Below are 11,664 nucleotides of genomic sequence, written 5' to 3'. Positions count from 1 at the left end.
TATACCTGCCCTATATCTCACACTCTGTCCCCTATACCTGCCCTATATCTCACACTCTGTCCCCTATACCTGCCCTATATCTCACACTCTGTCCCCTATACCTGCCCTATATCTCACACTCTGTCCCCTATACCTGCCCTATATCTCACTCTCTGTCCCCTATACCTGCCCTATATCTCACTCTCTGTCCCCTATACCTGCCCTATATCTCACACTCTGTCCCCTATACCTGCCCTATATCTCACTCTCTGTCCCCTATACCTGCCCTATATCTCACACTCTGTCCCCTATACCTGCCCTATATCTCACTCTCTGTCCCCTATACCTGCCCTATATCTCACACTCTGTCCCCTGTACCTGCCCTATATCTCACACTCTGTCCCCTATACCTGCCCTATATCTCACACTCTGTCCCTTATACCTGCCCTATATCTCACACTCTGTCCCCTATACCTGCCCTATATCTCACACTCTGTCCCTTATACCTGCCCTATATCTCACACTCTGTCCCCTATACCTGCCCTATATCTCACAATCTGTCCACTATACCTGCCCTATATCTCACTCTCTGTCCCCGAAACCTGCCCTATATCTCACACTCTGTCCCCTATACCTGCCCTATATCTCACTCTCTGTCACCTGTCCCTGCCCTATATCTCACACTCTGTCCCCTATACCTGCCCTATATCTCACACTCTGTCCCCTATACCTGCCCTATATCTCACACTCTGTCCCCTATACCTGCCCTATATCTCACACTCTGTCCCCTATACCGGCCCTATATCTCACACTCTGTCCCCAATACCTGCCCTATATCTCACACTCTGTCCCCTATACCTGCCCTATATCTCACACTCTGTCCCCTATACCTGCCCTATATCTCAAACTCTGTCCCCAATACCTGCCCTATATCTCACACTCTGTCCCCTATACCTGCCCTATATCTCACACTCTGTCCCCAATACCTGCCCTGTATCTCACACTCTGTCCCCTGTACCTGCCCTATATCTCACACTCTGTCCCCTATACCTGCCCTATATCTCACTCTCTGTCCCCTATACCTGCCCTATATCACACACTCTGTCCCCTATACCTGCCCTATATCTCACACTCTGTCCCCTATACCTGCCCTATATCTCTCTCTCTGTCCCCTATACCTGCCCTATATCTCACTCTCTGTCCCCTATACCTGCCCTATATCTCTCTCTGTCCCCTATACCTGCCCTATATCTCTCTCTCTGTCCCCTATCCCTGCCCCATATCTCACTCTCTGTCCCCTATACCTGCCCTATATCTCACACTCTCCCCCCAATACCTGCCCTATATCTCACACTCTCCCCCCTATACCTGCCCTATATCTCACTCTCTGTCCCCTATACCTGCCCCATATCTCACTCTCTGTCCCCTATACCTGCCCTATATCTCACACTCTGTCCCCTATACCTGCCCCATATCTCACTCTCTGTCCCCTATACCTGCCCTATATCTCACACTCTCCCCCCTATACCTGCCCGATATCTCACACTCTGTCCCCTATACCTGCCCTATGTCTCACTCTCTGTCCCCTATACCTGCCCTATATCTCACACTCTGTCCCCTATACCTGCCCTATATCTCTCTCTCTGTCCCCTATACCTGCCCTATATCTCACTCTCTGTCCCCTATACCTGCCCTATATCTCTCTCTCTGTCCCCTATACCTGCCCTATATCTCACTCTCTGTCCCCTATACCTGCCCTATATCTCTCTCTCTGTCCCCTATACCTGCCCTATATCTCACTCTCTGTCCCCTATACCTGCCCTATATCTCTCTCTCTGTCCCCTATACCTGCCCTATATCTCTCTCTCTGTCCCCTATACCTGCCCTATATCTCTCTCTCTGTCCCCTATACCTGCCCTATATCTCACTCTCTGTCCCCTATACCTGCCCTATATCTCTCTCTCTGTCCCCTATACCTGCCCTATATCTCACACTCTGTCCCCTATACCTGCCCTATATCTCTCTCTCTGTCCCCTATACCTGCCCTATATCTCACTCTCTGTCCCCTATACCTGCCCTATATCTCTCTCTCTGTCCCCTATACCTGCCCTATATCTCACTCTCTGTCCCCTATACCTGCCCTATATCTCTCTCTCTGTCCCCGATACCTGCCCTATATCTCTCTCTCTGTCCCCTATACCTGCCCTATATCTCTCTCTCTGTCCCCTATACCTGCCCTATATCTCTCTCTCTGTCCCCTATACCTGCCCTATATCTCACTCTCTGTCCCCTATACCTGCCCTATATCTCTCTCTCTGTCCCCTATACCTGCCCTATATCTCACACTCTGTCCCCTATACCTGCCCTATATCTCACTCTCTGTCCCCTATACCTGCCCTATATCTCACTCTCTGTCCCCTATACGTGCCCTATATCTCACACTCTGTCCCCTATACCTGCCCTATATCTCACTCTCTGTCCCCTATACCTGCCCTATATCTCACACTCTGTCCCCTATACCTGCCCGATATCTCTCTCTCTGTCCCCTATACCTGCCCTATATCTCACACTCTGTCCCCTATACCTGCCCTATATCTCACTCTCTGTCCCCTATACCTGCCCTATATCTCACACTCTGTCCCCTATACCTGCCCTATATCTCACACTCTGTCCCCTATACCTGCCCTATATCTCACACTCTGTCCCCTATACCTGCCCTATATCTCACTCTCTGTCCCCTATACCTGCCCTATATCTCACTCTCTGTCCCCTATACCTGCCCTATATCTCACACTCTGTCCCCTATACCGGCCCTATATCTCACTCTCTGTCCCCTATACCTGCCCTATATCTCACTCTCTGTCCCCTATACCTGCCCTATATCTCACACTCTGTCCCCAATACCTGCCCTATATCTCACACTCTGTCCCCTATACCTGCCCTATATCTCACACTCTGTCCCCTATACCTGCCCTATATCTCACACTCTGTCCCCTATACCTGCCCTATATCTCACACTCTGTCCCCCATACCTGCCCTATATCTCACTCTCTGTCCCCTATACCTGCCCTATATCTCTCTCTCTGTCCCCTATACCTGCCCCATATCTCACTCTCTGTCCCCTATACCTGCCCTATATCTCACACTCTCCCCCCTATACCTGCCCTATATCTCACACTCTGTCCCCTATACCTGCCCTATATCTCACACTCTGTCCCCAATACCTGCCCTATATCTCACTCTCTGTCCCCTATACCTGCCCTATATCTCACTCTCTGTCCCCTATACCTGCCCTATATCTCACACTCTGTCCCCTATACCTGCCCTATATCTCACACTCTGTCCCCTATACCTGCCCTATATCTCACTCTCTGTCCCCTATACCTGCCCTATATCTCACACTCTCTCCCCTATACCTGCCCTATATCTTACACTCTGTCCCCTATACCTGCCCTATATCTCACTCTCTGTCCCCTATACCTGCCCTATATCTCACACTCTCTCCCCTATACCTGCCCTATATCTTACACTCTGTCCCCTATACCTGCCCTATATCTCACACTCTGTCCCCTATACCTGCCCTATATCTCACACTCTGTCCCCTATACCTGCCCTATATCTCACTCTCTGTCCCCTATACCTGCCCTATATCTCACACTCTCTCCCCGATACCTGCCCTATATCTCACACCCTGTCCCCAATACCTGCCCTATATCTTACACTCTGTCCCTTATACCTGCCCTATATCTCACACTCTCTCCCCTATACCTGCCCTATATCTCACACTCTGTCCCCTATACCTGCCCTATATCTCACACTCTGTCCCCTATACCTGCCCTATATCTCACTCTCTGTCCCCTATACCTGCCCTATATCTCACTCTCTGTCCCCTATACCTGCCCTATATCTCACACTCTGTCCCCCATACCTGCCCTATATCTCACTCTCTGTCCCCCAACCTGCCCTATATCTCACACTCTGTCCCCTATACCTGCCCTATATCTCACTCTCTGTCCCCTATACCTGCCCTATATCTCACACTCTGTCCCCTATACCTGCCCTATATCTCACTCTCTGTCCCCTATACCTGCCCTATATCTCACTCTCTGTCCCCTATACCTGCCCTATATTTCACAATCTGTCCACTATACCTGCCCTATATCTCACTCTCTGTCCCCTATACCTGCCCTATATCTCACACTCTGTCCCCTATACCTGCCCTATATCTCACTCTGAGGGAGCGCTGCACTGTCGGGGGGTCAGTACTGAGGGAGCGCCGCACTGTCGGAGGGTCAGTACTGAGGGAGCGCCGCACTGTCGGAGGGTCGGTACTGAGGGAGCGCCGCACTGTCGGAGGGTCAGTACTGAGGGAGCGCCGCACTGTCTGAGTGTCGGTACTGAGGGAGCGCCGCACTGTCGGACGGTCAGTACTGAGGGAGCGCCGCACTGTCGGAGGGTTGGTACTAAGGGAGCGCCGCACTGTCGGAGGGTCGGTACTGAGGGAGCGCCGCACTGTCGGAGGGTCGGTACTGAGGGAGCGCTGCCCTGTCGGACGGTCAGTACTGAGGGAGCGCCGCACTGTCTGAGGGTCGGTACTGAGGGAGCGCCGCACTGTCGGACGGTCAGTACTGAGGGAGCGCCGCACTGTCGGAGGGTCAGTACTGAGGGAGCGCCGCACTGTCGCAGGGGCAGTACTGTGGGAGCGCTCGATGCTGACACTGGGTATAAAGTGGGGGACACACTGTCAGGGTAATGTAGAGGGAGCTCTACATTGTATCTAACCCGTGCTGTACCTGCCCCCTGGGAGCGCTCGATGCTGACACTGGGTATAAAGTGGGGGACACACTGTCAGGGTAATGCAGAGGGAGCTCTACACTGTATCTAACCCGTGCTGTACCTGCCCCCCTGGGAGCGCTCGATGCCGACACTGGGTATAAAGTGGGGGACACACTGTCAGGGTAATGTAGAGGGAGCTCTACATTGTATCTAACCCGTGCTGTACCTGCCCCCTGGGAGCGCTCGATGCTGACACTGGGTATAAAGTGGGGGACACACTGTCAGGGTAATGTAGAGGGAGCTCGACACTGTATCTAACCCGTGCTGTACCTGCCCCCTGGGAGCGCTCGATGCTGACACTGGGTATAAAGTGGGGGACACACTGTCAGGGTAATGCAGAGGGAGCTCGACACTGTATCTAACCCGTGCTGTACCTGCCCCCCTGGGAGCGCTCGATGCTGACACTGGGTATAAAGTGGGGGACACACTGTCAGGGTAATGTAGAGGGAGCTCTACACTGTATCTAACCCGTGCTGTACCTGCCCCCTGGGAGCGCTCGGTGCTGACACTGATTACAGAGACACCCTGTCTTGACGTACACGAGAGTTTCTCCCTGTGCCCTTCATGCCTCCGTCTCTCTCCCCACCCCCTGACGGATTGCACAGTGCCCTCTCACCCTCATTTGTTGCCAGTGTGAGCTGTGCCCTGAGCCCTGAGTATCTGTTGAGATCTGGTTTAGGTGGTGGAGGAGGATCTGCATCTGCTGACTGGCTCTCCATCACCTCCAGGCTTCCTTTCGACTGCAGGAGGAAAGAGAGTTTCAGGGTTATTTTATACAAAGCCGAGATATTAAATCCGCACTCAGCACAACCCGTTTAATACAGCAGGGCCGTCGTCACAGAGAACAGGGCACAAAGCCTGGACTATAACCTCCCCTACATCTCTCTCTGTCCCCTATACCTGCCCTATATCTCACACTCTGTCCCCTATACCTGCCCTATATCTCACTCTCTGTCCCCTATACCTCCCCTATATCTCACACTCTGTCCCCTATACCTGCCCTATATCTCACTCTCTGTCCCCTATACCTGCCCTATATCTCACACTCTGTCCCCTATACCTGCCCTATATCTCACACTCTGTCCCCTATACCTGCCCTATATCTCACACTCTTTCCCCTATACCTGCCCTATATCTCACACTCTGTCCCCTATACCTGCCCTATATCTCACTCTCTGTCCCCTATACTTGCCCTATATCTCTCTCTCTGTCCCCTATACCTCCCCTATATCTCACACTCTGTCCCCTATACCTGCCCTATATCTCACTCTCTGTCCCCTATACCTGCCCTATATCTCACTCTCTGTCCCCTATACCTGCCCTATATCTCACACTCTGTCCCCCATACCTGCCCTATATCTCACACTCTGTCCCCTATACCTGCCCTATATCTCACTCTCTGTCCCCTATACCTCCCCTATATCTCACACTCTGTCCCCTATACCTGCCCTATATCTCACACTCTGTCCCCTATACCTGCCCTATATCTCACACTCTGTCCCCTATACCTGCCCTATATCTCACACTCTGTCCCCTATACCTGCCCTATATCTCACTCTCTGTCCCCTATACCTGCCCTATATCTCTCTCTGTCCCCTATACCTGCCCTATATCTCACTCTCTGTCCCCTATACCTGCCCTATATCTCACACTCTGTCCCCTATACCTGCCCTATATCTCTCTCTCTGTCCCCTATACCTGCCCTATATCTCACTCTCTGTCCCCTATACCTGCCCTATATCTCTCTCTCTGTCCCCTATACCTGCCCTATATCTCACTCTCTGTCCCCTATACCTGCCCTATATCTCTCTCTCTGTCCCCTATACCTGCCCTATATCTCTCTCTCTGTCCCCTATACCTGCCCTATATCTCACTCTCTGTCCCCTATACCTGCCCTATATCTCTCTCTCTGTCCCCTATACCTGCCCTATATCTCTCTCTCTGTCCCCTATACCTGCCCTATATCTCTCTCTCTGTCCCCTATACCTGCCCTATATCTCTCTCTCTGTCCCCTATACCTGCCCTATATCTCACTCACTGTCCCCTATACCTGCCCTATATCTCTCTCTCTGTCCCCTATACCTGCCCTATATCTCTCTCTCTGTCCCCTATACCTGCCCTATATCTCTCTCTCTGTCCCCTATACCTGCCCTATATCTCTCTCTCTGTCCCCTATACCTGCCCTATATCTCACTCTCTGTCCCCTATACCTGCCCTATATCTCACTCTCTGTCCCCTATACCTGCCCTATATCTCACACTCTGTCCCCTATACCTGCCCTATATCTCACTCTCTGTCCCCTATACCTGCCCTATATCTCACACTCTGTCCCCTATACCTGCCCTATATCTCTCTCTCTGTCCCCTATACCTGCCCTATATCTCACTCTCTGTCCCCTATACCTGCCCTATATCTCTCTCTCTGTCCCCGAAACCTGCCCTATATCTCACTCTCTGTCCCCTATACCTGCCCTATATCTCTCTCTCTGTCCCCTATACCTGCCCTATATCTCTCTCTCTGTCCCCTATACCTGCCCTATATCTCTCTCTCTGTCCCCTATACCTGCCCTATATCTCTCTCTCTGTCCCCTATACCTGCCCTATATCTCACTCTCTGTCCCCTATACCTGCCCTATATCTCTCTCTCTGTCCCCTATACCTGCCCTATATCTCACACTCTGTCCCCTATACCTGCCCTATATCTCACACTCTGTCCCCTATACCTGCCCTATATCTCACACTCTGTCCCCTATACCTGCCCTATATCTCACACTCTGTCCCCTATACCTGCCCTATATCTCACACTCTGTCCCCTATACCTGCCCTATATCTCACTCTCTGTCCCCTATACCTGCCCTATATCTCACTCTCTGTCCCCTATACCTGCCCTATATCTCACACTCTGTCCCCTATACCTGCCCTATATCTCACTCTCTGTCCCCTATACCTGCCCTATATCTCACACTCTGTCCCCTATACCTGCCCTATATCTCACTCTCTGTCCCCTATACCTGCCCTATATCTCACACTCTGTCCCCTGTACCTGCCCTATATCTCACACTCTGTCCCCTATACCTGCCCTATATCTCACACTCTGTCCCTTATACCTGCCCTATATCTCACACTCTGTCCCCTATACCTGCCCTATATCTCACACTCTGTCCCTTATACCTGCCCTATATCTCACACTCTGTCCCCTATACCTGCCCTATATCTCACAATCTGTCCACTATACCTGCCCTATATCTCACTCTCTGTCCCCGAAACCTGCCCTATATCTCACACTCTGTCCCCTATACCTGCCCTATATCTCACTCTCTGTCACCTGTCCCTGCCCTATATCTCACACTCTGTCCCCTATACCTGCCCTATATCTCACACTCTGTCCCCTATACCTGCCCTATATCTCACACTCTGTCCCCTATACCTGCCCTATATCTCACACTCTGTCCCCTATACCGGCCCTATATCTCACACTCTGTCCCCAATACCTGCCCTATATCTCACACTCTGTCCCCTATACCTGCCCTATATCTCACACTCTGTCCCCTATACCTGCCCTATATCTCAAACTCTGTCCCCAATACCTGCCCTATATCTCACACTCTGTCCCCTATACCTGCCCTATATCTCACACTCTGTCCCCAATACCTGCCCTGTATCTCACACTCTGTCCCCTGTACCTGCCCTATATCTCACACTCTGTCCCCTATACCTGCCCTATATCTCACTCTCTGTCCCCTATACCTGCCCTATATCACACACTCTGTCCCCTATACCTGCCCTATATCTCACACTCTGTCCCCTATACCTGCCCTATATCTCTCTCTCTGTCCCCTATACCTGCCCTATATCTCACTCTCTGTCCCCTATACCTGCCCTATATCTCTCTCTGTCCCCTATACCTGCCCTATATCTCTCTCTCTGTCCCCTATCCCTGCCCCATATCTCACTCTCTGTCCCCTATACCTGCCCTATATCTCACACTCTCCCCCCAATACCTGCCCTATATCTCACACTCTCCCCCCTATACCTGCCCTATATCTCACTCTCTGTCCCCTATACCTGCCCCATATCTCACTCTCTGTCCCCTATACCTGCCCTATATCTCACACTCTGTCCCCTATACCTGCCCCATATCTCACTCTCTGTCCCCTATACCTGCCCTATATCTCACACTCTCCCCCCTATACCTGCCCGATATCTCACACTCTGTCCCCTATACCTGCCCTATGTCTCACTCTCTGTCCCCTATACCTGCCCTATATCTCACACTCTCTCCCCTATACCTGCCCTATATCTTACACTCTGTCCCCTATACCTGCCCTATATCTCACTCTCTGTCCCCTATACCTCCCCTATATCTCACTCACTGTCCCCTATACCTGCCCTATATCTCACACTCTCTCCCCGATACCTGCCCTACATCTCACACTCTGTCCCCAATACCAGCCCTATATCTTACACTCTGTCCCTTATACCTGCCCTATATCTCACACTCTCTCCCCTATACCTGCCCTATATCTCACACTCTGTCCCCTATACCTGCCCTATATCTCACACTCTGTCCCCTATACCTGCCCTATATCTCACTCTCTGTCCCCTATACCTGCCCTATATCTCACACTCTGTCCCCTATACCTGCCCTATATCTCACTCTCTGTCCCCTATACCTGCCCTATATCTCACACTCTGTCCCCTATACCTGCCCTATATCTCACTCTCTGTCCCCTATACCTGCCCTATATCTCACACTCTGTCCCCTATACCTGCCATGTATCTCACACTCTGTCGCCTATACCTGCCCTATATCTCACTCTCTGTCCCCTATACCTGCCCTATATCTCACACTCTGTCCCCTATACCTGCCCTATATCTCACTCTCTGTCCCCTATACCTGCGCTATATCTCACTCTCTGTCCCCTATACCTGCCCTATATCTCACACTCTGTCCCCTATACCTGCCCTATATCTCACTCTCTGTCCCCTATACCTGCCCTATATCTCACTCTCTGTCCCCTATACCTGCCCTATATCTCACAATCTGTCCACTATACCTGCCCTATATCTCACTCTCTGTCCCCTATACCTGCCCTATATCTCACACTCTGTCCCCTATACCTGCCCTATATCTCACAATCTGTCCACTATACCTGCCCTATATCTCACTCTCTGTCCCCTATACCTGCCCTATATCTCACACTCTGTCCCCTATACCTGCCCTATATCTCACTCTCTGTCCCCTATACCTGCCCTATATCTCACTCTCTGTCCCCTATACCTGCCCTATATCTCACAATCTGTCCACTATACCTGCCCTATATCTCACTCTCTGTCCCCTATACCTGCCCTATATCTCACACTCTGTCCCCTATACCTGCCCTATATCTCACACTCTGTCCCCTATACCTGCCCTGTATCTCACACTCTGTCCCCTATACCTGCCCTATATCTCACACTCTGTCCCCTATACCGGCCCTATATCTCACACTCTGTCCCCTATACCTGCCCTGTATCTCACACTCTGTCCCCTATACCTGCCCTATATCTCACACTCTGTCCCCTATACCTGCCCTATATCTCACTCTCTATCCCCTATACCTGCCCTATATCTCACTCTCTGTCCCCTATACCAGCCCTATATCTCACACTCTGTCCCCTATACCTGCCCTATATCTCACTCTCTGTCCCCTATACCTGCCCTATATCTCACACTCTGTCCCCTATACCTGCCCTATATCTCACACTCTGTCCCCTATACCTGCCCTATATCTCACTCTCTGTCCCCTATACCTGCCCTATATCTCACTCTCTGTCCCCTATACCTGCCCTATATCTCTCTCTGTCCCCTATACCTGCCCTATATCTCACTCTCTGTCCCCTATACCTGCCCTATATCTCACACTCTGTCCCCTATACCTGCCCTATATCTCACACTCTGTCCCCTATACCTGCCCTATATCTCACACTCTGTCCCCTATACCTGCCCTATATCTCACTCTCTGTCCCCAATACCTGCCCTATATCTCACACTCTGTCCCCTATACCTGCCCAAAATCTCACACTCTCTCCCCTATACCTGCCCTATATCTCACTCTCTGTCCCCTATACCTGCCCTATATCTCACTCTCTGTCCCCTATACCTGCCCTATATCTCACACTCTGTCACCTATACCTGCCCTATATCTCACTCTCTGTCCCCGATACCTGCCCTATATCTCACTCTCTGTCACCTATACCTGCCCTATATCTCACACTCTGTCCCCAATACCTGCCCTATATCTCACACTCTGTCCCCTATACCTGCCCTATATCTCACACTCTGTCCCCTATACCTGCCCTTATCTCACACTCTGTCCCCTATACCTGCCCTATATCTCACACTCTGTCCCCTATACCTGCCCTATATCTCTCTCTCTGTCCCCTATACCTGCCCCATATCTCTCTCTGTCCCCTATACCTGCCCTATATCTGAAACTCTGTCCCCTATACCTGCCCTATATCTGACTCTCTGTCCCCTATACCTGCCCTATATCTCACACTCTGTCCCCTATACCTGCCCTATATCTCACTCTCTGTCCCCTATACCTGCCCTATATCTCACTCTCTGTCCCCTATAACTGCCCTATATCTCACACTCTGTCCCCTATACCTGCCCTATATCTCACTCTCTGTCCCCTATACCTGCCCTATATCTCACACTCTGTCCCCTATACCTGCCCTATATCTCTCTCTCTGTCCCCTATACCTGCCCTATATCTCTCTCTCTGTCCCCTATACCTGCCCTATATCTCTCTCTGTCCCCTATACCTCCCCTATATCTCACACTCTGTCCCCTATACCTGCCCTA

Source organism: Heptranchias perlo, unplaced genomic scaffold (genome assembly GCF_035084215.1).
Source record: "Heptranchias perlo isolate sHepPer1 unplaced genomic scaffold, sHepPer1.hap1 HAP1_SCAFFOLD_379, whole genome shotgun sequence".
Lineage (NCBI taxonomy): Eukaryota > Metazoa > Chordata > Chondrichthyes > Hexanchiformes > Hexanchidae > Heptranchias > Heptranchias perlo.
Note: the sequence above shows the minus strand (reverse complement) of the source record.